Here is a 19,160-nt window from a genome sequence, read left to right on the forward strand (position 1 = left end):
TTTTGAAACTGGGGCATGATGACACATCCCAGATGATAGGCCAAGTTGTGGTTCTCTTCCTTTTAGTGTGGATCATATTACAAAATTATACAATTTCCACTACAAAAAACCTGTACAAATATATTGCCTAACTGTGTAGCTTTACAGAAGTTCAGGTATTTTGAAATTGTGCTGCAACCAAGCAAAGTTTGCAAAGTAGAGATCAACAGGCATAAGGTTCAGATAACTGTTGTCATAGAATCACTGGTATTTTATCTAAATAACCTGATCAACTTAACAACCATTTTTAAAAATATTTAAGTATGGCAAATTCTTGTAATAGTCTGGCTAATTTCTACAGTTGCTACATTTTTTTTGTGGGACAGAGTCAGAATTTACCTACAGTGTGCCTGTATCTGGTGTTACAGATTGGCTTTTAGCTTATGCAATAATAAGAGTACCTGTTCTGACTGTTAACCATCATACGGCTACAAACAATGATTTTTTCATGTAGCAACCATGATTTTCTTCAAAGTCATAAAGTTTATATTAAAATTATAACTCTTCTTTGGGGGGGATGAAGGGAGAGAAATGAGAAAACTGAAATGAAAGGGGTAGAAGGTGGATGAGGAAATGCAGTGGATAGTTGTCTCCTGTGGAGACAAGTTGAATTGATACATGCTATAAATTAGCAGAGTTAAGTCTATTTAACATGAGGTTTTGCCCCATTGTTTCTATTAGCAGAGCTGATTCATATGGGGGACTACTCCAAGAACTGGTCTGGATACAAAACATTTAACACTTTTATATATATATATGGAGAAGTGCAGTCAAACATTGACTGCAACTTCAAATTCATCTCAGTGAAGCTTGTTGTCTTCAAATTCCATTATTTTCATTAGTACTATAAGTGTTGTTATTTATACACGTTCTCTTGAACAAGAATAATTTTTTCTTCTTATCTGAGCAGGATCACAAATAGGAGAGGCATTGTCCATCTGATTTCAGGAAATCTGAGAAGACATTTACAGATCCTGCCTGCTGGAACTTTGTGGCAGGAAATTTTTTTTTTTTCTTTTTTTTTTTTAGTAATATACTTTGCTTAGTCCCTTAAAAAGGCATTGTCGTGGATTTGCATTGTACTGCTGGAAATAACAAAACATTGTGACATTTCAAAACAGGATTTCTGGAATAAGCATCTTAACCTTGAGACAGCTGTAATACACAACGTATTGTTGTGTTGTTATTACTGGCCCTGGGGCAAACTCTAAAAGAAAGTCTAAAAAGCAGAAGCCTCAAATTACCTTCCTTCAGTACAGAAGTAATGTATTTGATCTGATTAAAACCAAAAAACAGGTAGCTGTAAATGGGTAGAGAGGACCTTTAAAGCATCACCTTCCATTAGGAACGCATCAATCTCCCAAGAGCAAATGAAAGAAAGAGTGCACTTCAGGGAAGCACAGTGTTCGGTGCATGTCAAGCAGGTGTAAAACACAAACCATAACAGACATGACTTCTGCCCAGATGGCAGGAGGGGAGAAAAGAGCACTTATCCCACAGCTTTTACCCTGGAAGAGACAATATTTTCTTTTCTACTTACTCCAGATTTGTGCTTGAAGGGAAGAGAAGTAAATAGAGAGGGAAAAAGGCCAAAGAAAAGAAAGGTCAATTTTAGCTCCCAGCTGCAGCTGTATGCAACAGTAACAGCAGGCTTAATCCTCGCCCCCTCTGTGGAAGTACTAGGAATTGGTGAACTGCAAGGCAGAGAAAACTAGCAGCAGGGGATTAGATAGAGCAAGACTAATTCCTGCAGCTAGCCACATCAGGAAAAGAGGGGAAAACTCTCTGCATAAGTCTGGGGTATGTGGGAGGAGCAGAGGACACACACCAGGACACGCACTAGTTCTGATCTCAGCTGTAAAAAGAAAAGTGTCCATGTTAGACTGCAGTTAAATAATCTAAAACATTTGCTGCTGAAATTAAACTGGACAACTCAGGAAAGAGGCTGAGGAGTCACCATGGATTGTTCTCTGAAATGATCAAGTCCATGTGCAGCAGCAGCCAACAGAAGATGACAAGATGTTGAGCATTGTCAGAAAGGACTTTGAGAACAAGGCAGAGGGCTTTTTTGCCTTGTAACAACTTTGGCACCCATACCTTGAATATTTTATGCAGTCCTGGTCTCCACATCCCAAGACAGATGTAGCAGAGTTGGAAGCAGAGAAGGGCAACAAACACGATCAAGGGGTGAAGCATCCAACATATGTGAAGAGATTGAACAGTCTTAAATTTGATGAGAAGGTGTGTAGGCAGGTTGACTGAGGTTTACAAGATGATGAAAGTGGTGGACTGGGTGACTGCAGGACTGCTATTCACCCCATCTTGCAGTATTAGGGGTACTTGTTAAAACTAGTAGGACATCAGTTTTAAACAGATAAATAAAATACCTCTTTACAGAGCAAATAATGAACTTTAGGAGTTGCTGCCACAGGAGGTTGTAGAGGCAGAAGACCGAGTGGTTGCAAAAGAGTTTTGAACAAACTCATGAACAGGTCTATAAACAGATACTGAAGGGAATATGGAGGCATGTACTATCTGACGTGCCTAATACAATGACAGTGGATGTCAGGAAAAACAAGTGAATGGATTTGAAAAACTGCCCAGGCTTATATGTTTCCCCCTGCTGACTAACAGCTCTTTTTGCTACTGTCAGGGCAGAATGCTGCGCTAGATGAATCATTGTAGTACCATCCAGTAGGGATTTTCTTGCCGACTTTCACAGATAGACTATAAAAGTAGTGATATACTGGTTTTTAACTCAAGTAATTTCTTCAGGCATGAATTTGGAAGTTTAATCCATTTCAAAATCCTAATAAACTTTCCTTTGTTATTATTTTAATCTTTTAGCTAATTCAGATAGTAAAGGACACACTTTTTTGAATCATAGATATGACCTTCCAGATACACACAGGACTTAATTAGTCCATGCCTACGTTATCTCATATGTATACTCATCTCTATATGTATAAATACCTTCATGAGCACACATATTTTTAAAGAGTAATTTTGGAGGTGATACAGTGGGCACTAAAAAGCAGGAGAGTCTGTGAATTTCATGCCCGCCACAATTCCCTCTCTGGTTTTTGTCCAGTCTTTAACACGCCAGTCGTGCTTGCGTAATTGCCTCTGTGCAACTCCAGAATGATAGAGCTGGATCTCCCTCTTAGGAACTACCAGCTCTGCAGGGCTCCCCCACGGGCTTTGCCTCTTCAGAAAACTTGAGTGTCAAAGACATAACACTTAGAATGAGACAATGGTTGCAGTCCTTTCATATCGTGCCCTGCTTCAACAGAAAGCCTGATTCCCACAATGTCACCATTTGTCTCTATTTCAAGAAAGCGTGGTCATTAATAGATAAAATGAAAACACAATAGAACTGGTGATAGTACCTTAATAACATTTTGTTCTTATTATCTTTCATGAAAGTTACAGCTTAGGTGATGTTTTATAAATCTTCTGTGAGATAAAGAAGAGGGATATTCATATTCTCATTCTACATGCAAATACACTACCATTAACCGTCTTGAGGGTATATCATATATCTAGATTGCACAAGAGGTGATTGGATGAATTCAAACTTCAGTTTACCAGTTCCCTATATTCTTTTCTATCCCCTGGTGGGTGTTGTTTCCACTGGCAATTATGATAAAATAAGGAATTGCTTATGCTTAAACAATACTCCTACTTGGTTTATGACTGCAGTCTGGGTATTGTGTGACTGTCCTCAATAGTTATCATGTGAATGTCTGTTTTAATTTCTTTTACCGTGAGTATATCTGCCTGGAAATTTCCATCCAGCTTGCTATAAAAACCAAGAGGATGTTGTTCTCAGAAAATATGTTCTTTATATTGTTGGAAAAAGTTTCCCTTTGGTGTTAATGTGCTTATATACTCCACTCCTTTTTAGCTTGATTGTATTCTATGCAGGTTCTTATACTGCACCCAAGACTGTGGTGTCTGAACACCTCGTACAGCTAAGCACCCATCAAGGTGAGCTATGTCAACCAAGTTTCCACTCCATTCCCTCTCCTCACATAAAAGTATGTTATATTGGATCTGGGTGCACATATTCCTCAGCTACTAATTGGTTTTGAGCTGCTGGGAGAAAAAGTAAGGTCAGGGAAAGAAGCTTTACAGTAAAGCTGGAGAGTTTATATTTTTGGTCATTCATATATCTAACAGGAATTAATTTCAAAGTTTCAAACCCAGAGGTGAAAATATGCACCCTGAACTCGTGAACAGCACCCCTAAGGTGAGGGAGTGCTCAGAAAGCACTGTTGCCCAGATTGATAGTAATTGAAAGTTCCCAAAGATGTGGCACTACTTGATCATATTGTATTGAATACTTATTTACAAATACTTGTCATAAATACTGATTTTTATATGATTAGTTCTGTGGCAGAGTAGGTAGATTGCTGCTACCAAAAGAAAATCTCAGCTTCTCCTTTCTACCCGTAGAAGCATACCGGTGCACTGTTGTTTGGGTAGTATTTCTCCAATTAAGTTTGGGGGCTATGGCTTGCAAGTACTTGCAGATTTTATTATTTGTGGCCACATAATATAACTAGTTATAGGTGACTTCACAGTGGTGAAACGTTATCGGGGGAATTCAGCAACAAACATTGCCAAAGAAACCTCATCCATCAGGTCCTTACCAGTTTTTCTGCAAACTGCTAGAGAACTGCTTTATCGCAGTCTGCTTACTCTGATGGTCAGAAAAGATACTGCCGTTTATGATGTCTGAAGAGCTGTGTCTTCCCCTATAGCTTCAATTGCAAGTGCTACTGCACAAACGAAGTTGATGGAGCACATTATGGATTTTTCACTTGCCTGGGAGAGGAAAATCAATTTCCATCTAATAGAGCAGGAGGTCACTAAATACTACCAGCTGCTCTGTGACACTGTAGACTTAAGCAGTGGTCCTATGAGACAGACAAGAGTGTGGAACAGGATCCTGGAGTGCATTAGTACACAGATAAATAGAGAGCAAAATTAGACACTGAAAAAAAATGAGCTGAGAAAAGAGAGTAAGCTGCAATTTCTTAAAGAATATCTGGACAGAAACTCTGCACACAGAAGCTGGAGCAACTGCATCCAAGTCAAACTTGCTACATAATTGTCTCGTGCCGGAGAGCTTGAACTCGCATGCACGCAGTAAATCTACCACAGGTGAGACTGTGGGTCATTCAGTAAAAGAGAGCTGGGACAGCTGCAGCTCTGAGTGACATATAATCTTTTGCAATTGTGAGAAAGTTAGAAATGAGATCTAGGCAGCTTACTGCTGGGATATATTTGGGAGACAAGGGTATGAATAAATAAATGAATAAAAGCAATCCACATAATATCCTAGAACCGAATTGAATGGAGCTGTGCCATTCTCCTTGTTTTCTCTGGTCATTTTCCTATTGAGGGGAATGACCAAGGGAGCTGGTGGGACAGTAAGAACCTGCATATTTCTCTGAATAAAAGCTGAATATCATGTCAAACTGTGATAAAATAATCAGTTAGTATATGTGTAAAAAGAGGGCTTCTTTTCCTATAAGAACATGGCTGGATGTCCTGTCCTTGTTTGTAACTTCCAAGTGACAAGTTCATTATAAGGAAGATGCACACACCTCAGCTTTAGTGTTCAGCTGTGTTGTCACTTCACACAGGCTAGTGTTCAAAGCTAACAAGGTTTGCTGCTGATGGGTGTGTGTGTGCTATCCCTTATCGTGCCATAAAGAGGGAAGAGGACAGGCTGAAGCAACCTGGTGAGACTGCTCACACAGGTTCCCTGACAGGTGGTGACGACAATGCGTGTTCAGTAGCTGAGAGAGGAGAGATGCAAAGACAAATTGACGTAATGAGGAAATATCGATGCCTTAGGAAGTGTTTCTGTGGGATGTGTACTATCTGGAAGAGAAACATTGCATTGGGGATTCCAGGAAGATGCAGGAAGACACCGAGGAGAAGCTGAAGGACTTTTTTTTGCAGGTGTAGAACGAGCAGCCGGTGAGAAGGCAGCTAAGTAGGCTCAGATAGTTGAGAAGAAAAATAACTGTGGTGGCCTACATGGCTATGATTCATACCTGTACATTGCATAAAACCAGCAAACAGTAAAAACAGAGTGAAAAAGCAAAACCCAAAAAGCCATCGCTCTCATCCCCCACTTATTTTCCAGATGGCCACGATGAACAAAGATTACTATGCTCCACAGCAAGGTACGTAAGAAAGAAACAGATACAGAAGCAATGGATCCTGAGGTGCCTGCTCAATTCAAACACTCCCGTATTTTACAAACTGCTCAGTTGACTTCAGCAAGGATACTACTCCCAGTCAATGATGTCAGAATAAAGCCTTAAATAGATCGTCAGTTGATAAAACAGAGTTATGGTGCTGTCATTCCAGCTCAGGCTCAATTAGAACATGTTATGGTTTTACTAAAAGGAGTTTACTCAGTACCAGCACTTAACAGCGGTAGATTGTTATGGAAGCAAACACTTGCCAAAGCAGAGTCAGTAAATCAAAGGGAGATGTTCTTCAGGAAACAAGCTTTGGGTTTTCTTTCTACCTAGAAGTATCACACAGTAACAAAAAAACTAAATTTAAAAAAAAAAAAAGGACTCCCTTAATTTAATTGCATTTGCTCCAGTACTTTAGAGAATTTATGAGTGAGACATATATATCTACTAAGCATCTATTCCGTCTTGAATTATACTCTCTTGGGTCAAATTTTTGGAGTTTCACTGCATGGGCAATGAAGCAAAGAATGGATCCAAATTGGTTTTAAATTAATCAGACTCACAGTTAAAAAGCAGAGCATCATCACTTAGGTTAAATGTCAGTTGTTCATCTTCAGATTAATGTATTTTTTTAAAGTTACCATAATTGACCTTTTCAAGTGTAAAACCCAGTTAAAACCTGGAGAAAATGACAATATGATAAGAGAAGGACAATTTCAGTTATGACAAAGTCATTATATAAAATATGAGATATGACGATATTAATTAATCTCTTCTCACCATTTTCCACAGTAGGGCAATTACACTTTTGGATTGATGCTACTTGTAATGGATGTGATTTCACAGCTGAATTAGAAGTAGGCAAAGAAGATAGGAAAACGAGTTTAAAAAGAGTGAGAAAGGCTTCATTCAAAGCTACAGAAGTCAGTGGAAAGATTATAATGGATTTCTGTGAGCTTTATATCAGGCCCTTAGCGCACAAGTGGAAATTTGTTCAGGTTTAAGTAACTTGAATGAAATAGCTACCCCTTTGGCTATTGCATTCCCTTTGAATTTCCCTCTTTGGTCCTCTTTTTCTGGTCACAGACTGTCCCTCGTAAAAATAGTGCAAACTTTCTTTGGGTAGAAGAATGAAAGTGTCCTGTTGCAGGGCATCCCTGAGTAAGTATACCAGCTGAGGAAGTTTCTTATATGCCACTCCCATCCTGCTGACGTTCAGCAAGGGCCACTGCAGTCTGGTCCCCTCTTGCTGTGTCACTAAACACAATTAGCACCTGGCAGCAGACACATTTTTATCTCAGCTTATGAGAAAATTCATTTTTTCAATTAAGCTGTGAATGTTTAGGACAAAATAATAGCCTGGCTTTCTTCGGTGCACCAGAGCATGGTGGAAAGTAAGCTGTGTGCTCACTGGGAGCCAGGAAGTGCATGCGTGGGCAACGTTTGTGCCAAGAAGGAATTGTTCCCCTTCTTAATTTTTGGCAGATGAACAATGTCAGTGAAGTCAATGGGTCTATTCACAAACTTACACACTTTGGCAATTTAGGGCCAGCCTGCTCAGTAGCTGGGCTACAGAAACAGAGCTTTGGCCTGCTCCGGTTAAACCAAATGACAAAAATCTCACTGGCTTTAGAGGGACAACACACTAATAAATGAAAGATGCTAGATCGTCATAATGAACAAAGTGTTGATCAGAAGTCTTATTTCCAACAAGTTTGTTGTTGGCTTGGGACCATGCGAGTCATTCTGGGATGGATCTTGTATTTCCAGCACCGACAAAACTCCTATTGGCTTCACAAGCAGTTTTGCTGAAAGTAGCATTGAGTAAATCTAGGTTTGGGCTGCATCATTATCTCAGCTTTCCCCAGTGAGCTATGGTATTGTGTTTTAATTGGCATCATGTGTGTCAATCTTTCAGTCACATCTGCTACTTAACAGGTCTTCCTAGATCATTCATCATTTGTTCCTGAATTTTCAATGATTTAATAAAATCCTTTGAACCGAATAATGACATTAGCACTACAAATAAACTGAGTGATTTCATTACACTTCACATATTTTATTTTGGCTTTCATTGTTATGACAACCAAGCAGCTCTGTACATGTGGGAAACAAAACCAGTTTTATCTAGAAGACTATTTAATGTTTTATGAAACTAAAATGAATCTGTGCTTAATAATATGTGGACTCAAAATGAAAGCACACAAGTCTTCTTGGGGGCGAGATTACAGGCTGTTTCAACAAAGAAAAATGGATTTAAAAAACCCTTAGCTTTAAAAAAAGCACACCATGAAAAATCTCCTGTCTAACATAACATTTACAAGTTAAGGTATATAATGCAGGACCTAACAAAAGCCCACTGATCTGTCCACTGATTTCAACGGATGTTGACTCAATGCTTTCAATGGCAATTAATTGTTTCACAAGAATATGCACTCTACAGAATTGCATTTAATCCCCACCCCTCACCAGTAACATGACCCTCAGCAACACAGTCCTTTGCCCCATACCCATTGAAAGGTCCTCTGTAAGCTCAGGTATTCATATGGAGGGGAGGATAGGAGAGATTTGGGCATGTGACCATTCTTGGACATGGCATAGTCCCCAGATAGTCTTCCAAAAATTTATCATGTACATGTATTTCCTTTTGCCTTTAATAAGGAGACTTCGGGCAGCTTTTGACTGCAGATATAGTGCCATGCATTTAGGCTACCAGACAGCTTACTGTGCAAGAGGTTGTGTGGGGGAAGTCCTGAGAGACCACAACTGTAAGTTACCGGCACCTTCATTAAGTGTCCCCAAATTCTCTTAGATGCAAATGTTTAAAACAAATGTTATTGAGTTGGAAGCATGGGGGGCAGAACGTGATGAAAGAGGAAAAGAGCTGGCAGCTCTTCCAGATCAGCTCATTTTCATTGGATTGAATAGAAACACAACTTAATTCTCCATCAACTTTTTTCTCTCTCTGCAACCATCAGAAATTACTTCAGTCCTGATGGAAGTGACTTGGCAAGGGAGAAACAGCAGAAGGATAAAGGAAAACAACAAAAGCTCCATACACATACCACAAAACAAGATGGATTTGCTATTCTCCAGATTAAGGAAAAAGACAGGAAAAACCTGGAACAACCATGCAAGAGTCAAAACAAGAAATATGTGCACATACAAGCTAGCTGCCAGGGTCAGGTAGGACAAAAATGAAAGCAAAGCCCTTTCTTTACCTGACTGGAACCCACAGCAGGAGGCTGGGAATTCCTCTGTACTTCTGGAGATCATGCGACAAGCAGATGTGAAAGGAATTTGATGAGCCCAGTGACCCTAAAATGAGTGAGAAAGTAGGAAGTTAGTGTTCTCTCTTTTTAAAATTTTAAGTCAGAAAGTAGAATAAAGGATTAGATGAATATGACGAACAGCCGGGAACTCTTCTGTTAATATATGCCTTGATGATCAGAAAAGATGGAAAAAATTACTCATAATAGGAAACATTTATGATTCACTGATCCTATTACTGAATGGACTTAAAGTCTAGACAAATTAATTCCAGTGGTAAAGATAGGAAACCCTACAGTAGAAAGTCCAGTGCAAAAGAAGAAAGCTAGGAAAGGTTATCTATCTGAGTAGACAGAGCTTATTGTTCTGTGCTATGATATGCAGTACTATATTACAGATGTACAATAATGACTTTTTTCCCCCTTGGCTCACTTCACTTTGACCTGAAGGGATCATGTTTATGATACTCCTAGCAGAATTTAAAAAAATAGGTACTTTTTTAGACTGATGTTGAATTTAATTTCCAATATCTATTTTACTTTTTAAAAAGTTGTTGCATTTGCAAAACTAAAAATAGTTTTTGTCAAAATGGAACACTGAAAGTTGTGAAGGTTTTGCATCTTTTTAATATTTCCTCAAATTTGGAATATTCATATATAATTTTGATCGATCCGTACTTGCAGTTTTCAATACACAATATATTTCACCAACAATTTTTGAGGAGAAAAAAAAACAAACCAAAGAAAAAAGAGAAAGCTACTAGCTGCAATGAGATTGGTGCAGGAAGGAAAATCACATCTGACTTGAGTTCTTCATCAGGCCAGAAAGAAAGCAAAAAAGGGTTTGTAGTGACTGATGTTGAGAGAGATTGATGGATATGGGAAAGGCTAGGAATGACCACAGGAAGTTCAGGATCCCTCAGTTCTGCTACCCAGTCACCAGAAAATGTACTCTCCATTGGTCTGGGGACCAGCTGCTGTGTAACACAAGTGATAATTTAAAATAACATCACAATCATGGATAAAAGCAAGTTAAATGTGAGTAGGTCAATGCATACTATATACAGGAATTAATAGAATGAAAAATTAGATCACCTTTAATTTGCAGCTGCTGGCTTGTAGAAATTCTACTCAGAGCTGAACAGTAAAGCTTTATAGGTAATGGATTTGATTATGGTCCTGTACTTATCTCTCTCACACAGAGCTGTTTGGACTTCAATGTTTGCAAAGGGCTTTGAGACAGCAGCAAGGAAAGTATTATTTTGTTGTGTAGAGGTAAAGGCTTTTTGGCTGCTTGGGAAACTTGAAGTGATCATTTCCTGACTTAGTACAGTGAAATTCATTTAAAGAAATAACAGGAGAGAAACTACTCCCCACGCAGCAATTCAAAATATTTTAAAGAAGCCTAGAAAATTGCTTTCAGATGGCGGCATAGTGAAGTAAAAAAGCAGATTTTTTTTTTTTCCCAAGAATACATTTCTTTAAATTGCCACTTAAAAAAAGTGAAATCATGGAATGGCAGCTCCAATGCACTAAGTTTGTCAATAGATTTCACAACACATTTCCAAAAGACTGGAAGTCAGTATGAATGTTGCCATTGGGTTGTGAAGGATTATCTTTTTTTTAATCTCCCTAGACATCTTGTGACACTGAGGACTTTACTTAATTTTCATTTGATTTAGGTTTCCATAAAATAAGAATAAAATCACTTAGCTTTAGTCAATACCCCACATTGGGATCAACAGGCGACAAGTGACAAAGTTTGTAAAGATTGTGTTTTTGACAGCTCAAAGTGAAGAAGACAAAGACAGAGAAATTCTCAACAATTTGTTTTAAAAAAGCAGCTATAGGTGCAATAGCTTTTTGAGATTAAAAAATGTACCATTTAGTATCCATAATATTCATCATTTGTGAAAACAACTGTTATGATGGACTATGAGAGATAATTTTTCTTTTAGCAAATATTACAGAGTATGCCATTCCCATGTATCTTTACTGTGATACGCACAATAAAGAAACATGTAAATGTAATACTGGTGGGAGTGGGCAGGATATATTCAGTATATGGTGCACCAAGTAATATCAACTGTGAAGGGAATGTATAAATTTTATATTTTTTTCATTCCTCTTTCCTCCCCAAGATCTCTAATGCACCGCTTTCACTGCACTGAATAACTAGAGAAGCAGTTCTGAAATTCAAGTGTAGCAGAACAAGCACCTCCAAAATTGCACACGGGAAGAATGTCAGTGTTTAAGCCTGAATCTGCATCCTTCACTTATGTTCAGTAATGCCCACAAAGTGAAAAACGTGTATAAAAATGGCTAAACCAGATTGTACATGGTATAGGAATTGCCTTTGTAAATACAAGCAAAGAAAAGAAGTGAAAAAAAAGCAAGAACAAATAGGGTGATAATCTTTAATATTAATCAAATCTCAACTAGACTAACTCTCAGAACTTAGGATGTATGTATGTAAGTTAAAGGTCACTCATCTTCACCAATTTTATGCTGGATATCTGATCCAGAAGACCAAAATACCACACCTAAGAGAATGTTCTTTGGTCGTAATTATTAAAAGTAAAGAAAAACACTTGAAATGATAACATGTTATTAAAACGGACCAATAAGAAATGAACGTATGTACGCAGTTAATTTCAGCATTAGACTACCTAGGAAGTTAAGAAGGTACAACTTTGTCGTCCAAAATAAAATGTCACCCAAAAAAGTACGCACAGAGATTAGCTACCTGTAATCTCTGACACAGCATGGGGATCTACAGAGATCAAATTTATTTTTCTCATTAGAAAAATAAAATAAATATGTTAGTCAACAATCAATTTCATTTTCAAGAATAACAAAAATCAAGTTTCAACAAAAAATTCCCATACTCAGATTTTATGTCAAAATAAGGAGAATAATAGCAATTCATTGCTTATAAACTTTGCTTTCTACTTACTTTTCTGGTCAGCTTTTTCACCTTACATACAGCAGACTTGACACTGTGACTGTCTTGTGTCTAACCGAACATCCTTTCTCCTCTTACCCTTCCAACATCTAGCAGTTCCGTTTAAAGCATGTGGCACATTGCAGTGCCATATATAGAAACATGAGTTAGCACTCAAAGGCCCAGCTTAAGCCAGCTTGCTGAACTGGAAGCAAAATGATTACGAGTTATGGCACTCTTCCCAGGGAGCACTATTAACACTGTTATAACAGACTCTAGCTCAAGCATTGCTGTGCTGTCTTACACCTTAAATTCATACCCCATCTCTCCTAAAGTACATGCAAAAACTGCATTGATCACGTATGTTTCCAGTATAACATCTCGACAGTGTTTTGAAGCCTAAAGTGGATAACACTTATTTTTACATGGCATGTCAAACAGCAACAGTCATAAAATACCAAATTAAAATATATGTCAGGGTTTTCTGTTAAGTGTAATAATCACCTCTATGATTTACACATGGTAAAACATAGGAGTAAGGAAATATACAAGCTTCTTCCTTTTGTTTGCTTATCCTGTAATTATTGCTTCCATATTTCAAGGCATTGCATTCATATTGCTTATATTATAGATCTGTGATGGATCTTATTACAACTCTGCAAACACTTCCTCTCAGAATTATTTTTCCTCAAAATAATAAAAATTATGACTAAGGATTTTTCCTTTCCTAGGCAGAATGGACTTCATGTTTTTATGGAATTTTTCATTTCTTCCTCTACTCCTCTCAAATTCCTGAAGAAATAAATCTACAGGCTAACGTAACTTAAGTGGCAGGAGGAGAATTATGCCAGACTTTAAAGGTGTCCTGAGGGCCTATCAGTTAGTATCGGTTTTCTGTCTCTTGAGTGCCGTAGAGTGTGTAATCTATTCTGATAGGCAGATGGATGTGTGAGTTTGATGTACTGACACAGTACTAATAACCCCATTAGACCCAAAGATTAATCATGTATTGTGCTTTGTGCATGCCTGCCTCATCCATCATGTACCTGGTAATCAGGCGGAGGAAAAAAAGCAGACCTTTTAGGTAATCAGTCAATAGCTTTATTAATCTAATTGCGAGTAATAATAGTCTTACTGGTAGAAAGATTCCATTCACAAGCATCCTACATTTTCTAATGATGTTCCTTCACATTATTCCTAGCTAGCACCTACAGAAATGAATATTTTGGTCTATTATTTCAAGCATTCGCTTTTGCCTTGAAGGGCTATTTTGTTCTATAAAAACCACTTCAGAACTTCACAGAACAGCAAATGACATGAACTGTGAGGTAAAAGTCAAGAGCAAACCAACTAGTGGGAAGTTTTAATCTCAGAGATTTAGCTGGATCTCAGGTGAAGCTACCAGAAAGTCAGTAAACCTAATGGGCATGCTTCATTTTTAATAGTAACACAGTTTCAGAAGTTCTGAGGTAAAATGTATTCCATTACAAGCTATTTATATGAGATCCAATGAACCACTCTTATCTTCACCAACGTCTTGACATATATCTCAGTAAGGGGAGAGGAAGAGGATGAACATCATGTAAAAGGAATGAGTTGTAATGGACAATGCATACAGGCAATCAGCTTCTGTAGTGGTTAAGAGGCATCACCAGCGTCACTTTGTAATTTAGTAGATAAGCAATCACCAAATATAGTTAGGTGATATTAAGCCATTGGAGGCAAGAGCACAAATTGCAAACATTTATGCATTTGTGAAATAAAATCCTGCTCCCACAGAAAGCAGGGTGAAAATTGCTGTTGACTTCATCAGGGCAGGAATTCCATTTACAGATGTTAGCGCCGGAGAGAAACATTTATGATCATTGGGTTTGAAGCTCGTAAAGACATGGCATAAAATTCCTTTGAATGAGTCCTGTGCCCTGCCTAATGGCAATGCACTTGAACGATGTCACATCTCGTAGGAAGACAGGCTACTTTTAGATTTAAAGAATTGAAGAGCTGGGTAAACTGTCACATACCTCAAAATCTGTTCCAATACTAGACTAGTGTGAAAAACGTGCACACGTTTTAATTTTAAGTTTGTCTAATTTTCATTTTATCTAGCTTCCAGCTTATCTGCTAAATCAAATTGCTGTCTGGCACGAGAGGTCTTCTCTCCTTGCATATATCTATAAGCTGTGATCAAATCACCTCTTAACCTTCTCTTTGCTAGGTTGAGCGCTCTGCATCTCAGCGTGTTTTCTAGGTCTCATAGTCCTCCTTGCAGAGCTATATTAGTTTCACAGTGGCAGCTGGCTTTAGGCAAGCCTTTGGAGTATTACCATTATTTATTTACGAAGAGCTGTCATTTGTTATGGTTCAGTGACGTTGTAGAAGCAGACATGGGTATCAGTCTGGGGAGTAGTTGGAGGAGCGCTGACACTACTGTTGGGGAGTTTTCGTTTGACAAAGGCCACAAGCTCAGCAGGATTTTCAGGTGGTTTCTAAACTCTTGCTTTAATCAGATGCCAAACCATATACTAGCATGTTTGCTTGTTTATGTCTTAGTCCCAGCAGATGTCATGTAGAGTACCTTGCCACTGGGTTTACATAAGACTGCTCTCCGCCTTGGTGCTGTGCACACACAGGATGCTATCACGGAGCACAGCTCTCAGAACAAGCTGTGTATATAGCACATCTCAGACATAACATACAGGTTTTTATTTCTTCCTCCACTCAGTAGAGGGGTGAAAGATGATTCTGAGTAATTTTTTTTTTGTTCAGAAGCCTTACCTTTTTATTCATGTTTTAAAAACAGTACCTCCGTGAAGGAGGGAAGCAATTGTGTTAAAGAGAATACTGTGCAAAGGAATCCAGCTGGCTTCTTAGTTAATTTTAATAACACTTTGTTTAAAGAAATATACTATTTTTACAATATTTGTGTGAAAGGGAAAAAAGATTTGTTTCAGCCTTAATTAAACAAATACGCAGGACTGGCACAGGATTTCATCATCTTGTTCGTGCGTCCTTGTGCACTGAGATGCATTATAGTTTTAATAAAGTTGCATCCATAAAGTTTCATGATTGCCATGTTTACCTTATTATTCAATTGGGCTAAATTACAGTTGTATCTTCTAGCTTAATTTTGACCCGCCATATTACCATTATTATATAAAGTCAAAGGTTTAGTTAAGTAGGAACTGAGACAGAAAGACAGTTACCTTTTTTTAATTGCTAAAGGTCAAAATAGTTTGCCTTTTTATCTAAACATAATCAGAGAGAAATATAATGAATTCACATACTGGAAACCATTCTGACAAATGGTCCAAAGAACTTCTCCTTTCAATATCTTTTCGTATCTTATTTTATATCTTGTTCACTCCCTAAACCTGTCATAACCGCATCAGTTAATAGATAAATTTACAATTGTTATTTGCTATCTCAAGCACTTTACTCAAACTTACATCAACACTTATTATTCTATTCCCCTCAATATTTTTTGTTATAACTAAACAAAAAAATTTTTCCAGCAAACAACCCAAACATAATTTTACAAAAATGCATGTTTATGTTCCCTTTAAAACATCAAGGAACCCCAATTAATGGGCAACAGAATAAATCTCTATATTAGCAATGCTGTATGTGCATCAAGCAAACTTCTTTGGCATTTTTTTTAAGGCCTTGCTCACATTTCTGCACAGCTATAGCACCTTAATAGGGTCAGCAAGATAGTAATTAGCAGTTGTATATTCCTTTTCAAAAAACTCCACAACTGTCATATTTGCCAGCATCTCTGCTGAGGGTAGTGTTAGATTAGGACTTCAGTACTCACAGGGTGGCTGTCCTTTAATCATGCAGGTGGCAGGAAACTCTTGTCTCACCTTACAGTTATGCGGTGACTGACTTCAATGGAGCTGCCTCAATTTACAACACTCTCAGATGTGGCAATATATCTAAAACCTGCTGCTCTCTCTCATGAATAGGTCCGCTGAAGTGAGGCACTGCATGTCTGCAGAGAAAGACATCAGCTGTATGTCTATAACTGCCTGTTTTTTCATTTCATACTCAATATTCTGGGTTTCGAATCAAATAATTTAATTCCCTCTTGATTAATACAGCTCGGTTTGAATGTTAGGTGGGCTTGGGCCAGATGGCCGGAATACAAAGTGTTCAGTACGGCTCCAGGAGATTCCAGCTGAAATACTTTGCAGAACTTGCTAAGATTTTTGTATTTTCAGCCAAAATCGTTCCAAGCCTTCCAGCCACACCTAGCTTTACTTTTGTAAGTAGGCAGCTTTGGATTCTTCACATGAAGACTCTAAAAAAAAGAATGAAGATACAATAAGTCTCTTTCCTTGCAATAATTCCTGTAAATGGGAAGTGACTCATTCTCCGTCTTTGCCCTTGCAGTATCCCAAGAATGTGATGTTATTTATTACTACTTTAATTCTTTTAGAAAACCTCCTGTTTCCTGTTTGCTTCCGAGACAGCAGCACTTTTATGTGGCTAGTGCCACGCTAAATGACATTTGAGCAGTTCCTATTGTGACCGTCTACAAGGCTTTGAGAATTTCAAATAGGATTTGGCTGATCAAGAAGCTTGCCTTTGGTTTGACACAAAGATATCTCTAAGCTATTTTCTACAAGTGTGCCCTTATGTAAGTAGTCTGATTTCCACTGAATTATGCCAGCACCCAGAGTTAAGTCTGTGTGAAAAATGCTTTGCTGTGTTGGAATAAAGTAGTCATTAAGCTCCTCAAACAAGAGAAGCCAAAGAGGCAGTGCTGATGTTAGCCTTTTTTCTAGGAGAGTCTGTAGGGGTTTCCCCCCCTTCTCCCACCGTCTTTGTTACCTGCTGTTGCTCTCGTATGAGGCACGAGCATAGGGCAGATATTCCCAGTGGTGCGGCCGGAGGAGGGTTGCCCATGCAACCATAGAAGCCATTGATGGGAGTCCCAATGGCTCTTTAATGTGCTGGGCCCAGCTCATAAAAAGGGGCAAAATGCAACTTCATCTCCCCAGAGCTTCCCAGGAGAACTGTGACAGCTGGAATCACTATTATCTCTGCTCCCCGTTCCTGCCAGTGGGTAGTCATTTTCTGTGAAACTGGCAATATCCAAAGTTCAGTCAAATGCAAAGTAAACAAACTGAAACAACAGAGATAAATATTTGCTTTCTAATCCCTTTGAGCGACAGGAGACTTCAGTAACACTTGTAATGGATTAAAAAACAATTCAGACTACTAAAACCCCTCCCCCAAATAAATAAAAAAGTCCTAACCTCTTAAACTCTTCCTCATCCCAGGTCAGCTCTGAGGAGATCAAGGGACATTTCTTGTGACTATTTATAATCTTATGACAATAGTGCAGCTGTTAATTTTGCACTGACTTTGTTAGCTGGCTCCTGATGCTCTGTGCTACAAACAGGTCAGAAGCAAGTGCTGTAAAGGAGAAGATGGAAGCAGACTGCTCCTTCATCACAGGTTCATTACAGTGGAACTACCTCTGGCAGAAATACAAGAAGAGCTGATAAGAAGGTAGAAAACTGAGTGGGCTTTTAATTTATTATTGCATGGTCATACTCCTGGGGTCTACAGTTTTACTCTGAAGGAAGAGATTTCCCACAATGAGTTTCACACTTCACCATTTTCCCACAGAAGGAGGAGACTGACCCTCCAAGTCTCTTCCACACTCTGCTTATAGCAGCAAACCAGGGCTTTTAGGTTTGTAAATGACCTTTACACAACAATAAATTTTGATTTTATGTGTGATTACTCTCACACACGCATTTTCTAGATGTAGAAACAGAAAGGGAGGGCAGATTTCCATGCATCTCAGCCAAGGAAGAGGGGATAGCTTATCTATGAGGTGATGAGAAGGGGAGCTTTCTGATTCTGTTTTATCATGGCATGCAAAGACCACCATGACAACGTAGTCTGCAGTGCACGGCTTCTCCATACTGCCCATGGCAAATGCTCATTTAAGTCTCTGAATGATCCAGGCTGCATTTTGCAGCTAATATATATGTATGCAGTAACATCTGGCAAGTTATTGAAACTAAAACTGCTGACTGCTTATTAAAGTATTTTTCATTGATTTTGTTTAAACCATAAAGAGCTTCTTTTGATTATCTGGCAAATCCACATTCTAATACTTTAACTTTCCAATATAAGTTTGTGACTCTCAGTGCTATGCGGTTTAAATGAACTTGGGATTTATTAGAGAGAAAAAAATCTCTTGGAAAGGAAAAGATGAAATATCCCATTACTACTGACTTTTCCTAGTACCATCATTTTATATTCTGGCTTCATACAAGGTTGAATTCTCATCCAGATGAATAGAGTTGCCCTTCTGAAATTTGTGGATGAATCTATCCCACGTACCCCTTTATCATTCATAAAGGAGTTATACGAGTGATGTGTTTGCCCTTCAATAAACAAGCAGGTTTTGGTCCACAATTTTGTTTGAGGAAATCTCTAACACTTTGAAAAAGGAGCATCTCATTCTTAGACTGACACCTTGCAAAAGAGCATCTTAAGTTATCATGCTTTTTTGTCTCAAGAATATCTGAAAGATATTGGATCACCCTTTTCCCGTACAGTTCTGTACACTATTTTCCTTAAAATACCCACATATTTTTTGTGTCCTCTACAAAAAATGTCATATCTGAGAGGAAAGTAAAGTGTTTTGCTACTGAAATCAGC

This window comes from Gymnogyps californianus, chromosome 2 (assembly GCF_018139145.2).
Source record: "Gymnogyps californianus isolate 813 chromosome 2, ASM1813914v2, whole genome shotgun sequence".
Taxonomy (NCBI): domain Eukaryota; kingdom Metazoa; phylum Chordata; class Aves; order Accipitriformes; family Cathartidae; genus Gymnogyps; species Gymnogyps californianus.